Source organism: Manis javanica, chromosome 2 (assembly GCF_040802235.1).
Source record: "Manis javanica isolate MJ-LG chromosome 2, MJ_LKY, whole genome shotgun sequence".
In the NCBI taxonomy this organism is placed as follows: Eukaryota; Metazoa; Chordata; class Mammalia; order Pholidota; family Manidae; genus Manis; species Manis javanica.
In genome coordinates this window covers 75,001,190-75,017,296 of record NC_133157.1, presented here as the reverse complement: position 1 = coordinate 75,017,296, position 16,107 = coordinate 75,001,190, and positions in this window count along the sequence as shown.

Here is a 16,107-nt window from a genome sequence, read left to right as displayed (position 1 = left end):
TAATAAAGGCCTTACATGGCAAGTCCACAGCTAATATCATACTCAACAGTGAAAGACTGAAAGTTTCTTCTCTAAGATCAGAAGGCAAGAATGCCCACTCTCATCACTCCTATTCAGCATAGTACTGGAAGTCTTCACCGGAGCAATCAGTCAAGACAAAGGAATAAAAGGCATCCAGTTCAGAAAACAAGAAGGAAAACTGTCTGCAGATGACATGCTCTTACATATACAAAACCCTAAAGAATCCACAGGAAAAATTATTACTAAGAACGAACTCTGTAAAGTTGCAGCATACAAAATCAACTTACAAAAACAAAATTGCATTGTATATTGAAATCTTCTAAGAGTAAACTTGAAAACTTTTTGCCATACACACAAAAAAATGGTAACTGTGAGGTGATAGATGTTTTAACGAACTTTATTGTGGTAAGCATATTGCAATATATACCAAAAACTCCATCATGTTGTACACCTTAAATTTATACAATATCATTTATCTCAATTAAGTCTGGAAAAATAAAATTTGTGTAATAAAAAAAATAATGTCTGAAGATTTAACAAACAAGCTTGTCATCAACTATGAGCTGGCTCTAGTACACCACACACGTGACCAGAAAGCCCTCTTGATCTCTTATCATCTGGGCTCAGTAGTCTCTGAAATGCACTGTAGGAAATACTGTTCTAAGGTTGCCTTCACAGGATACATAGACTATGTTCTCTAAAGCTCTTTACTTTTCACACCTAGCATTAAAAAAATTTTTTACATGTGGATCTCCAATTTATGTACATTCAATTAAAATAAAAACAATTTCTTTTCACACTCATATTAGAATTCTGTTCAATATAGCTCTTGACATACAAAAACAGCCTTTAGAGTTTAAAACATCTGTTGAATTCCTTGTGTTATGCTCAATTAATGTTTATAATGAACTGGTTAAAATATACCATACAGAGTACATAAGACTTAATCATAGGATTCATATATAAAGAATATTTGTAAAATATTCCCCTGAAAGTTACAACTCTAGGGGTTTCAGTTAGACAAAAGTAAAAATCACTTAGGTAGCAGATGTTGCTTAAGCTAATAATGAAAGGGAGTCATTCAAAATTCCCTTTGAAACAAGGCAAAATAATAAAAACCAAGTTTCTTGCTGGGGTTGTGGTGTCCAATAATTGGTTTATTTGAAAGTTAGGTCAACCCTGCTGGTAATTCATTTCTAAATTTAAATTATAAATGGTAGAGAGAAATCCAGCCAATGGTGGAGAATATTGAAAAAACTTCTCCAAGTGTTAAGGGTGGCTAAGATGTGCCAGGAAACATGATGGAAAACAATCTTGCATGGTGGGAAACACAGGATCCATATGTATTTCTGAAGGAGGGGATTCAAAAGCAAGCCCCCTCCCTAGGAGCAGTTTCTCAGGATACACTGGCACCACTGGACCTCATACAAGAGTAGGAGGCAAGTGAACATATCCTGAGAGCAAAGGCCTGAATGGAAGAGAGAGAAGCCCTTTCAGATGATCAACTTATCCATTGGGAGGGGACTATAGGAAAAATGCTGGCTACCAAATACTTTTATTGGAAATGCAATCACTAAATGATGGCTTTTGTGTCCCCATCAACACATCTTTTTACTGAGAATCTGGATTTCTCTTTTTCCAATTCTTTTTCAAGGAAGTATATTCCATGCTTAAGTACAGAACCGATTGTATTGTATGCATGTTTTCATAAGTTTCTTCCAGACTTGGCATTTTGGATGACACTTTCTCCAGCCCTCATCATGTAAAGATGATTATAGTCCATACTCATTTTTTAACAAGGCTAAGATTTTCAAGAATATTACATCTTTCTGCAATTTGTTCAGCAAGTTTCATAGCAAGTTGCTTTCTCCTTTGAGAATAATAGCCTACATTTTACTGATTAAAAACATCTGAACAAGAACATGAGAAACAATTTTTAAAAAATACAATGATTGTTGTACCTACCACCACCTCCCATAACCCAGTGTCCTGTCTTTAGGTAACTAACAAAACGCTGTCCAGCTTCGCAAAGGCCAGCCCCAAGTAAAGCTTCACTCCTTTCTGCAGATGCTCCTGCAGGTACCTCCCAGTAGATCTCCCTACAGGAGCCATGGCTCCATTAGGCCACAGAGGACACCCACTGCCTTTGACACACAGCATTCTTCCAAGAACCAAAATCCACATTGGACACCCAACACAAACTAAGTGAGGATTATTTACAGAGAAAGACTTGGCTGGAAAAGGATTTCTATGCCCACTCTAATGTCTAATGCACCTTTCTTTTACTCCTTTTGCAGTCAACATTTTAAATAATTTACATAGAGAAGAATGCTGAAATCATAAGTGCATATTTTGATTATCAGAAACTGGACACATCCATAGAACCACTACCCTGCTCAAGAAACAGAATACTACCTGCCATCTAGAAACCCTGCTTGCATCCCTTTGAATCCTCCATATCTTCTCTATCACAGTCAACAAATATTGACATCTAATGCCATAGGTTAGATTAATCCATGTCACATAGAGCAGTACTTCATTCATTTTTATTACTGTATAGAATTCCATTAAATTCATCACAATGTATTTATTTATTTTACCATTAATGGATATTTGAGTTCTTTTCCATTTTCTATTATTTAAAAAACAAGTTTCTATGACCATTTATTTTATATGTATCTTCATGAACATATGTATGCATTTTTTGTTAGATATATTCCAAGAGTAGAATCGCTGAGTTAATGGGTACTTACATACAGGTACAGTTTTAAGAGTGGTTGCCTAATGTCTACCAGCATTTATAAGAATTCCAGTGGTTATGCATTTTCTCCAACTCTTTAGTCTCTAAAATTAGTCTTTCTGAACTGTTATTTTTAAATATTCACAATATTTAAATTATTGTGATTTTGAATTGCATTTTCTAATTACTAGAGAGATTCAATACCTTTCCATTTGTATGTTTTTGTCATTTATTTCTGAGTTTGCCTTTATTATTTTCTCCACTATCTTTTAGCCTAGTTTGCTATACTTTTGCTGACTTTGTGAGAGAATATTCAGATTATCTTCAGTCATTGTTCTTTTCTAAGACAGATATTTAAGACTGTATATTCTCTACATGCAGCTTGAGTTATATTCCACAAGTTCTGATATGTCATTTCCACTATAGTTCAATTTAAGATATTTTCTAGTTTACATTGTGATTTCCTCTTTGATCCATGGATAGTTTGGAAGTGTTTAATATGGGGATTTTTCTAGTTATCCTTTTCTTATTGATGTCTAGTTTGATTCTGTGGGAAAAAATGTAAATGTTTTAAATCCTTTGAAGTGTGTTGAGACTTGATTAATAGCCCAGTAAGTGACTCATTGAATAAAATGTATAACCTGTTGTTTGTAGGTATAGGATTCTATATATGTGTATTAGGTCACATCTGTTATAAATACTGTTCAAATATTCTATATCCTTAATATTTGCCTTCTTGCTCTTTCAGCTACTGAGAGAGGTATGTTAAAATTTCCTGTTTGAGTGTTTTTCTTTGGTAGATAGGTAAAGACCAAAGACAGTGATAATACTTTGCTCACAAAGTTTGCACATGATTTACAATTGTCCTATTTTTTCTTCCTGAATACTTGTATCTTAAGTCTATGTCTTATAAAGTAGCATATTTTATTTTGCTTTTTGATCCAGCCAGTCAACATGGGAGTATTTCATCTATTTACATTTAATAAAATCAGTTATATGTCTGGGTTTAAATCTCCCATCTTACTCTTTGCTTTCTATCTGTTCTTTTTTATGATTCCACTTCTCCTCTCCTTGTCTTACTTCAAGTTGATCATATATTTTATATTATTCTGTATTTTCCCATCAACTAGCTCATTAAGTACATATGCTTACTCCAGTATTTCAGTATTTCCCCTAGAAGTTACAACAACATGAATCTTCAGTTATTAAGGTCTTATATAAATTAAGGCTTAAATATTTTACTAATTTTTAATATTTGATATCTAATGATATAAAACTATAATCTCACTAAAATTAACATAAATGATATTTTTAGTGAAAGCAATGTGATTAAAGTACTTTATTATCTATCAAAATCCAAGTTCAACAATTTGAGATGTAACAATTAGAATAACTGATTTTAAACTCAAGTTTATTTCAATATTTGGCTGTTTTATTTAAAAAACATACCACAGCCAGGTATGTAGATCCAAATAGAAAAAGCTCCTCACACTTATTGAAGTTTGACATGTTTTCCAATCTCATCCTCAAATTAGGCAAAGATTTGTGTGAACATTTAGCTATTAAACTTTTATTCTCCCAGAATTCAATCATTTGTTTCTACAACTAATTGGAAAGTATTGCATTCTCATTTTTTAAAAATTGTTTTGAACATGTGTGATATTATTCAATGAGCCAGAAAATTTTCTGATCTTAAGTATACGAATAGACTGTTTAGACCATTTTCAGCAACAAAATGACATAATTATAACCTTTCTAAGTGCTATTTTTCAAAATGCTCTTTCCATAATGTATCTTTTGAAAAGCGTTTACTTTCTCATTCACCATTAAATATCACCTTTCTGTTGAAAGGACCAATTAAGAATGCATATTTTAAAAATATCTTCTAAGTAATGTACTGAAGAGAGCTACTTGTTATCATATGAAAGGTCAGCAAACTTGGAACATTCGTGTATTTGTGAAAGACTAAAGTGTAACTCTTCTTTTTAGCATTATTCTCTTTCAGATAATTTGCCACAGGATCAAGAATAAAATTCCATGCAGTTAAAATTATTTGCATGGTCAGTCTCCATTTCATTACAAACATGGAGATGTGATACTTAAATATCTTACATAAAAAAGAAAAAATTAACCATGTTTCTTTGCTGCAATGTGTCTGCCTATGAATGCTGCAGAAAACGAATTTCATTTGTGGTTCTTCTGGATTTTATCCCCAAAATCATTTTTTTTTAATTCCAGTCTAAGCAGCTACACTTACCAAGATTTTCCAGAAAATAATTGTTTTAAACGAATCAGTTATGTTTACAAAATATCTTCTTTGATTTATTCTTTTTTCATGGATCACAAAGTACAGTTGACCCTTGAACACAGGTTTGAACTGCATGGGTCCACTTATAGGCAGATTTTTTTTCCAACAAACATACTGGAAAATTTTCTGGAGATTTGCAACAATATGAAAAAAAATTTTCTTTTCTCTACCTTACATAATCATAAAAATACAGTATATAATATATATAACATATATGTGTTAATCAACTCTGCAGGCTTCCAGTCAACAGCAGGCTATCAGTAGTTAAGAGGGATTTGCCTGGGGGCGGGGAGTCAAAAGTTATATAGGATTTTGTACTTCAAAGAGGACTGGTGCCCCAACCCCCACATCATTCAAAGGTCAGCTGTAGTTTGGTTTTTAATTGAAAGAGAACCTAATAAATACCATAAATTGAGACATGCTAAAGTCATTGGTACTTTGAGACAGCTAGCTACATAGCAAACATTTGTCCTAATTTTTCTAATACTTGTTTCTTCAAGTTTCTCTGGGCATACTAAAAGCATTGGCTAGCAAAGGAGTGCATATTACTTCATTGCCATTTCATTTACCACTTATAATGTTAACCATTTTTAGCTTAACTTGTCTAAAAATAAGGTGTTTCCAAATTTGCCAAATCCATGTTTTTCACTATTACTATTTATTAATTTAGCACATATATTGTCTACTACATGCCACATGCTGTTCTAAGAATGTAGCCATGAATCAAGTAGAAAAATAATACCTGCACTCAGAAAGCTGTTCATTAAACTTTAAAGGATGCGTCTAAATGTTTAACATGAAGTTTAGTAAATTTTAGTAAAAGATTGATTATCTCATAATTTTCAGTATCATTAAAAAGTCTATGTTTTTTATTTATGCTTTGGTTTATTTTTAATTGCCTTGCTAATAGCTTTGTCATATTATCATTAGTTCATGTATCAAGGCACAATATAAATTTATGGTGAGATTCATCACTAACAGTAGTGGCTGAAAATGATTTTTCAATAGTCCTTTTTTAAAATGTATTACTCATCTGATTAGGTCATCGTTATTTTACTTTATATTGTCAGCACCATCATTTTCTTAAGATGTTTGCATTATTAAGATGAAGTTTAAACCATGGTGTCTACAAATTTGGGTCCAAGCAATAAATAAACCCCGTAAGGTATTTTAGCAGGGAATTTAATCAAGGAATTTGGTTCAAGAGGTATTGGAGGACTGCAAAGGGATAGGGGGACACAGAGGTCACAGAGACAGAAACTTCAGGAAGCAGTTTCCACTTGGGGCAGGGGATTGAAGAGAGGAAGACAGGGTTACAGACCTGGAAGTCTAGGGGAGGCCAGGGAGATGGACCCAGATCTCTGAGGACATGTCAGTGATATTCCTTAGGGCTCAGAGGAAGGGCCCAGGGGCAGGTCTCACACCTCTGGGGAGGGGCGCTGGCTGGCTGGTGCTGCTGAGTGGGAGGGACATGATGAGGCTCATGTTGGGGCACAGAAAGAAGCTGGAAACTGAAACCAACAGCTATCGGAACCCACTGGGGTGATGATAGCAAAATCGGCAGACAAGTAGGAAGGAGCAAGTTCTGGCTCCCTCCTGCCTTTCAGGTTGGCGGAACCTAACCACAGACACGGACCAAGCAGAAATGTGGTTTGCGGTGTCCCAAACTCCACGTCACAAATCAGAGGGTAGTGTGGGGCAAGAAACAGTAACACAATACCCAGGGGTGTCTTTGCAGAGGTATTTTTAAACCACTTGCTCATTTTGTGATGATTAGTTTATTTACAATAAGATAATCTAATTCATAAAATCACAAACCTAGGCTATACAGGCTGTATTATTATGTCGCAGTGTATTAGAAAAATGCCTGTGAACAGCACAGCCGGCACCCCTGGATGTGCAGCTTGTACCTGTGTGACATGTGATCACCCAACAAATGACCAAGAAAGAAGGAGCCAATGCCAATCAAGGTAATGGATATAAGATTAATGGGTTTTATTTTAAATACAAAGTTTTGATTTTTTTATCACACTCATTGGATGGTCATGCAAAATTGACTGTCCATCCCTTTGGAGACCATTGGTCTAGGCCAGAGTTGGAAAATAAATGGTTCCATGAGCCAAATCTTGCCAGCAACCTGTTTTATTTTAAATAAACTTTTATTAGAATACAACTATGCCTATTCACTTATATGTTGTCTATGGCTGTTTTCATACTACAAAGCAGAGTTGTGACAGAGACCAAATGTCCTACAAAGCCCAAAATATTTACTATTTGCCCTGTTAGATAAGAAATTTGTTGATCCTTGGTCTAGACAACATTGTCCAATAGAATTTTCTGCTATGGTGGAAATGTTCTATATCCGCACTTTCCTTATAGGAGCTTCTAGCCACATATGGCCATTGAGAACTTGAAATGTAGCTAGTCCTATTGAGGAAATAAACATTTTATTTAATTTTAACAGCCACATATGGCTCACGGCTACTGTATTAGAGAATGTAAGAATAAAGAAAACTGGAAAAATGACAGCTCTTGAGCCATCTAAAATTTATTTTTTATTATATGTCAGTCTTAAGGGAAGTATATCAGAGTGTGTTGGTAATTCTATACCCCTGTGGTAGACATTACTCTTACCCTCCAAGATCTATCTCTTGTCTCCTTCCCAGCACATGGGGGATTATGATCCCTGAGCCCTTGGAAGTTAAGGGTGGCCATCTGAATAGTCTCAGAAAATGAAATGTGAGCAGAAATGATGTGTATCACTTCCAGGCAAAAGCATGTACAAGCCAGTGCTCAACACTCCAGCGCGCTCTTGCCCAGCTGAGGCAAACCCCAGCACACTGTGTTAAGTCAGTGTTGGGAGGTAACGGTGGTGCCTCTCTCACAGGAGCTCTTGACTGACAACTGGATGGAGGGAAGTGCTCCTCTGTCCCAACTGGACATGGGGCATGAGTAATTAGTGGAATGTGTCGTCTTTCAAAACTGATGTTTGGAGGTCATTTTTCACTCCCGCATCATTCATTTAGGCAGTCTTGACACTATCCCTTAATACAGCATTTAAATAGCCTTAGAAAACCCTCCCTGATCTCCTTATCAGAAGTCTGCCTCTGATAAAGTGAGACATATTTTATACAAGCCAGGGAGACAAGGCTGCAAAGGGGATGTTTCATCAGCTCTGCGTTTCTTCAGAAATACTGAGTTCTTGGAGCTCTGTGCCACTGTGATTTGGAGTAGGCTTGTCACCTGCTGCAATGAATGACTTTTAAAGACATGGCCTTCCTTTTCTAGGTCCCCGCTTCCATGACTGGTGTGTGCTGGGAGGGTTAGCTTGGGGACCAGGCAAGTCTAAATCTGAGTCCTGACTCTGCCATTTACTAGCTACATGATCATTTGGCTTCCATAAGTCTCGGTTTCATTTTGTTTGAAATGTGTACGCCTTTAGCAACGTTTCCTGATTGTCACAAGCATCAGCAATAATTTATGACTGTCAGTGAGCCCCTAGGAACATTCCATCGCACTCTCCAGGCACTGTGCCCCTGCCCCTGCTCTCCTTACACTCAAGAGCCCCCAGCATTCCCACTGCCTAAATGGAAGTTCTTCTTACTTAGGAACACTTTCTCTTGCTTTATGAGTTGACCATGTCTCCTCCATCTTCTGAACTCTGTCTCTTAGCCCTTGGTTGGTCCTATTCATCAGTCACAATTCAGCCATGTGTCATCTCTCAATAAGAATGTTTCCATCTGAGGTGAAGTTCACCCTCCCCTTCCCACCCTATCCCTGCTCTGAGCTTCCATTGTTACTTTCATTCATTCTCTTGGCAATTCATAAATGGCAGGCCTGTGGCTTTCTCATGCTTACCTCCACACCCTGATCCCGCATCTGCTCTATATTTAGAATTCCTGGCACATAGCAGGCCATCAGTAATAATTGTAACCAAGTAAAAAGTGTCATCTCCACCTTCATAGTGTACCTGTCTCCTTTGCTGCCTTAATCTTTGGGTCAAAAAGCTCTGCTCAGCCCTGTATCCCTGCCTTGTTAATTATCAAAACGAATTTGCTCATGTCTGAAGCTTGAAGCAATCAGCCCCTTACCCAATGCTTGCCTCCCCAAGGAAATAAAGAAGCATTTACAAAAATGATGACTGGGTTGTCAAGGTCTTATAGGAACATCATGCCCAGACCGAGCCCAACAAAATGACTGGAGTCAACTAACTGAGGACAAGGGGTTTCACAACCCTCCTCAGACCCTTGCCAATGTCCAGATGTCTGAGGCTGATCATCACCTCCTGACCTCAACCTTCCCTTCCCTAAGATAAAAGAAGCTTAAAATCAACCCTAAGTTAAGATGATGCTTTAGGACATTAGCCCACCATCTTCTCAGTCTGCTGGCTTTCTGAATAATGTCGCTTACCTTGCCCCAAGACCTTGTCTCCCCATTTACTGGCATGTTGTGCAAGTGGCATGAGCGTGGACTAGGTAACATAATGAGAAACAAGGAGGAAAGGGAGGAAGAAGGAATGAAGGGGAAGAAAGGAAGGGAAGAAGGAAAAGATGAGAAAGAAAAGTTAAAGTAAAGCAGCTGTGACTTCAAACAGAAAATAACCTGGAACTATAGCTTCCCCCTCCACGAAAAGTATAGCTTCTTCTTAAAGAATTAGCTCATGATCTTTCTCACTGAGTCATGCAGAATTTTTAATGATTTTTTGAGTTGACAGATAATCTATAAAAGGAAGAGATCATTGCTGGTTGATGAAACGGAGGCAGATCCTTTTCTTCCTCTTCCTCCCAAGCCCATATTATCATAATTATTTATATTTCATTAATCAGTTACCTATAAAAGGCAATTCAAGAAGTGAGAGGAAATATATTTGGTTATCCATGTTACTAATGTCATAAAAGAAGGAACTGGTGGAGATCTAATAGCTGAGGCCCAGCCCGACTGGATAAGAACTTTCATAAAAAGCATGTCAGACCTTCTTTATTACAGCTATGCTTTCTCTTTAGGGGGAAATGGCCCCAGTAACACACTATAATAAAACATTAAAATTTTTTAAATAGAAAAAAATCAAACCCTATGACATGTAGCTTAAAAATGGAAGGAGAGTCTTATAAGCATTTTTGGAGGCCACAAAAGGTTGTAGCCAGTGAGGTTATCATCAATTTCGCTTTGCTGCTGCCCCAGATATGTTACTGGACCAAGTCAAAGGCAGGTACAAGGCAAAGGTTATTCCTCCCAGTAAAAGACATGGAAGTAATGATGAGAAAGAGAAAGAAACTAATATTGGTTATGAAACTCAAAGAAAATCAGTGAATTATTTATATCTAAGTTTGGTTGTTTCCTTGCTGTTCTTAGCTGTCAAGTCTAAAAACAAAATCATAGAATTTCCTCCCTCCAGACAAGAGGCCAGCTTCTTTGAAAAAGTGACCCTTGGAGATGAAGGCCCAGAAGTCTCCCATGTGTGGCACAGAGCTCAGGGTTAGTTCAGGTGGAAATTTAGATGAGAAGTATTTCCAGGTGTGCAAACAAGTCAGCACTAGCAAATTGCTGTGGGACAAGAGTACCCAACAGAAAATTATCTTTCATCATGAGCAGTCTTTCCATGATTTTTCAGAAGCCAGATGTCTCTCAATTTACAAGATGGTCAGTAATTGTGTGCAGTCAACCACACTCTCTCCATTGGAAATAATGAAAGAGACCAGAGTTCAAGAGAGAGGGGTCAAACTGAACCCATTCAGCATCTAGGGAAGATTTATTAGGGGAATTGTACAGATTGGGTCTCAGCCTAACCAAGTGATTTTTTCCTGAACTGTCGAAGGTCTTCGTGTGCTGGTCATTTGGACACAGCGTTCACAGTGAGGTCAAAGAGAAGACAAATCCCTGTGACCAAAATGCATTGCTCTCAGGGGCCCTAGAGAGAGATTTCCTGACCCCATTCATCAGTGAACAGCAACTGGATAGATGGCTGAACAGAACAGAGCACCGCAGGTGTTCACCTCCTCAGAAATCAGCTGTTGCAATTCTCAGAAGACTAAGAATATTATTCTTGAAGTTCTAAGTACCATCCCTGTGCCTACTGCACCAAGACCCTCAGACAGCAGGAGAATGCTAGAGAATCATGTGGGAAATTACTCTAACATCCCAGCAGTTTCCATTAGCAGGACAAATTGTTGAATTTAAGTAAAACCCAGTGTGCAGACACCAAAGGGTTAAGAGAAAATGGTTAAGAACCAAGGAAAAGTTCTTGGTGGAGAGAAATATACCATTAGCTACTCATTATTAAGTGGCTAAATATAGTAAGATATAGTAAGAATGGCTCTGCTATAAATCAATTCAGGTCTCCCAAAATACGGTAAGATATAAAGTAGAAATCTGATAACCTTTTCGTTATCTTCCTAAGACTGATACAAATCTAGCCTCTGTGCTCTGGCCTTATAATTCAGATAACCTCACATCCTGCCTTGCCTGGAACAGTCCAGATTCCTGTCCATTGTTGCAGCATAATTATTAATAGCATCCTCTTTCATTCTCCAAAGTGACCCAGTTTGGACAGTTATATGATCACACTGTTATAAAGGACTTCCTCTGAATCATACATGCTTCATTACTTCCTATTTGAAAGGGAGTTTCTTTGCAAATAGAAAACTTCTCAATATAATACCATATGTTACATAAAGGCTTAATAGATTTAGCCTCACTACTGGACAGAACAATGCATCACATGATGTTGAGATTAAGCTAATAAAATTATTCGCAATGACTCTACCAGTGGAATTTCTTCCTCTGGCTCTCTTGGGTCACATGGCATTTTTTATTTTGACATAATTAATGTGATTTTGTAATATCAACCTCACATTTACAGTAAGGAGAGAGATACAGCTCACATCTGCAGTGTACATGTTAATGGTATGTGTTGTTTTCTCAAGTCTTCCTTTGAACATCTTCCTTGTTTCAACTTATGCCTTCAAAATTGATCAAGACAGCTGAGCCTATTGCCTGTTTCTTCTTAATTAATTTTCTTATTTAGGCCTCTGCTGTTATTACCATTTGTTCATTGGCTGCTGTCGTCATAATATTTGTTTCTCTCTCTAAATAAGCTAAATATTAGGCTTCTGAAGTGACTACCACACAGTCATAGAAAGCTTCAGAAGGAAATGAAAAAGAATATTAGACAATCATCACAGGAAATTTTTGTTCCAAAAAACCATTTATTGATTTACAGGAAATTTTGTTCCTGACAAGCTGCTTACAGGAACAGACTCTCATGACAGAGTTGAAGGAAATAGGACATATTCAAACGATGCACTTCTTCGCCTAGAAATTGGCAAGTCAGCATTAGAGGGGACCTTGGAGGTAGAGTGTTGAGATGCAGAGCACAGTTCCCTTCTCACCAGCACACAGTAGGGCACTCTGGCCAGATGAAGTCCACAGCCAAACCCTCACCTTTGGGATGGCACAAGATAGGAATAAGTGGCGATGCCTTAGCCTTTCTTCAACAACCTGGTGCTAGGGACCAATTAGGTTCCATTATGCCTCTCCTGGGGGATAAGACAATACCACAGGGACAGCCCAACCCACGGCAGAGTCTTGACCCTGAGAACCTGGAGGGGGATGCATGCCAGAGTCCTTTAACATTTTCTCCCCCGTGACCACTTCCAGGCTATTATCATCACAGCATTGTGCCCAGTTTTATGCCTATGTGGTCCTCTCTCACAGGAATTGTCATTCAATGTCTACTGTAGGACAGGAAATCATGACAAACCCAAACAATTAGCTACTCAGCAAAAAACAGAACACAGTAGCAATGAAAAGCTTGTCATGCTTTGGACGCCAAATAAGTGCCATCTTGATTCAAGATCCAGTCTTTCCCTTGGGCAAAATGATCTTTAATGAGGAAACAGGGAGAAATTTAAAAATATCCACTGGCATAATGTGAGCCAACCCAGAAGTCGACCCATGAATCAGAAATGAAAGGGCAGTACTGGCCCTTAATAAGAAACTGGTCATGAAAACCTCTTCACTATTTATCATTGCCATTTATTGATTTACAAGCAGAAGCTCACCTTTATATATGTGCCTTGCAGAAGAAGCAGTCACCATGCATGAGTGATGTGTTAAACCCTGCAGAAGTCCTTTTTGGACATCAACTTTGAATATTAAGTACTAATTCCTTTTTAGTATGGTTTTAGTTCATTTCCTGAGCTTGATTTTATTCTAGAAAAGAGGACATGGAGGGTCAACAATAGGGTGGTCACTCATGCCAAATTCTTCATTTTTCTCTTTTCTATAGAGACTTGTAACTTTTACTTTCTAAGGAATTTACAGATTTTGATCTTCTATGTTACTGAAAAGCTGCATCCACACATGCCATTCTATGAGAATAACCATTTTTTCTTCAAAGCACTTGTATAAATAGGAACTCACTTAATCTTCTTAACTACTCTATGAGGTAGGCACTATTATAAATGGAGAAAAGGCAGCCAGGAGGATTAAGTAACTTACCCTGGTGCACTCTGAGTTTGATTCTAGAATGGAGCTCTTAACCACTAACCAAGCTTAGGAGCCAGAGAAGGGCTGTGTCTGCCAGAAAGAGGTTTCATCAATGAGCAATATACCAGAAACAGCCAGTTTATCACAGCTGCCAATACAATTTGATTCAATTAAGCAAACATTAATTGAGCACCTACCACATGCCAGACATTGTACTATGTATCAAGATAAACAGACTAATTATACAAGGGGCACTTTGGAGAAGAGAGACTAAATACATTTGAGGAAGGGACGAGATGCTGAGATTCAGCAAGTGTCCCTGGGGCTCAGAAAGAAAGAGGTGTAAATGAGCATGAGAGGACCAGCAGGGTAACACTGCTAGACGTATCTTACTAGTTTGTTAAAACCTATTTTTCCATGATTGAGCCCCTTTGCTTGGGGCTGCAATATACTTACCAGCACAAACGCATCAGAATTGATATATAGGAGATACCGTTGAGCATTTCCCTCTGACTCACAAGTAATTAAACACATTGTTAGAATAAAACACGCTCTTTGTGTCTGGATCCAATTCCCCCGACCTCCCCATTCTCCCAACCAAAGCACCTCTGTGTTTGCAGTGGCTCCAAAGAGAGAGATTTTTCACTCTTAGCCTTTTCAGTCAAGTTTTATGGACATTTATCAACTCTGGAGTTTCCAAGTCAGGATGTCTGTCATTTAACCTTCATCCTCCTTGAATTTTCATCCTGATAGACTTGGATTAAACCACAGACTGATAAATGAGCACTGCTTTGGCGACACAAAAGAGCAGTCATTAAGGAAACCTCTCTGAAGGTATGAATCAAAGCCAGGGGTCTTTTGGTTTTTTCCCCTCTAGTTCACGGATCGCCTGCAGTAATACGTTTTTATTATTTTTATTTATTTCTTTTTTCCCCCTTCAGTTTCCAAACAGTTTTCATTTCCTGCTTGTTTTTCTAAGAGAATAAAAGTAGATCCTGATGGCAGACAGTTCTGTGTTTATTGCACTAATGTGGCTAGTAAAAGCATTTTATCAACTTAAATTTAATCTAGGACCAGGAAGGGGGAAGGGGGGAGAATGAAGGTGATGTAACAGCCCCCCTCATGTGAATAGTATGTTTTACTCATAAAGACTTAAGATAATTAGGGAAGTGATTTTCTACCCCCTAAGGCAACTCTTTGGCTAAACTCTACTTTGTAAGAGGGGGTATTCCTTCTATTTATTTCACTTCTAATCATCTAATTCTTGAAGCCACAAGTTACTTACACACAGTGCTTCATTTCTTTCTGGTTTGGGAAGATGCACACCATCTTAGCCCCTCTCTGAATTTTTTCCTTTCCACCAAACCAAAAAGAACCTAATACCAAAAACACACAGACCACCCCAAATGTAGAACTTCCCAAAGCTAAGAGTTGTATCAGATATGACGACTGATAAGTGAGCATCGGAATAGATTGTCATGGGCCACGTAAGAAAGTGCGGTTTGTTACCATCACACCTGTGCACACCTGCCTGCTTTGTTTTTCTGTCCGCCCTGGAAAGAATGCTTTTGCAGTCAAAGCAATGCTTTATGCTCTTACCGCTATTAGCTGTGACCCAAATGCCAGCTGCTTGATTTCACCTGTGCTTGCATGAGTCACCTGATTCACAGGACTTCAGCAAAACTGGCTTAAAACTGCATTTTATATAATATGGGCAACACACCATCTCCTGAAAGCCTCTGGGAGTTTGCATGTGGAGTTGAGGGAAGGCTTACATTTAAATGTATCCTACTCAGCTCTAGGTGTCCCCTTCTGCTCAATTCTTGGTTCCATTCCACACATAGCCAGCTATTCCTACTAGCCCTTTACAGTACCATATTGTCCAGCTGCCACATGCCCAAAGTCTTGGTGACACATGGACTGTGTGCAGCAAAGCTTTTCTGAATTTGGAGAGCCACAGAAGATGATGATAAACCTATTTTGTGGGACCATGGAAAGGGCTAAATGCTGTAACTGGAAAAATTAGCTACCTGTAGTCTCAGAAACAGCAATCAGCTTTGCTGTCCAAGTACGCATGTCTTCAACCTGCTTGCTGCCTAAATGATCGCAGTGATGACATTCCCTCTACTACATGAGGAAACAAGAGGAGGAGAACGACTTGTACAAGGGGCCATTTATTCAGCACACCTGTATCAACCATTTGCTGCATTCTAGTTATCACCACACTAGACCCAGGGACTTGCACAAGTAATATTAAGTAAAAAAATATGCCCAGAACCAAAGAACACACCACTCACTAAGAAATGCATTGCCTAATGAAATTAATACTGCAAAGAAATACTTCTGAAGGAATCCTCTCAGCCTGAGGTACAGAGCTCCTGGCAACCTGAATTCCAGCTGAGAGCTCAGATGTCAGGTTGAAGACAACAGCAAAGGTGTCCTGAGGATCATGGGTCTTGATCCAAAGGACAAGCAAAGGAGAGTGACCTACAAGGCATCAACAGCCAAGAAACTAGTCAAAACCGTAGCACATGGGGAAAGCTCTCCAAGA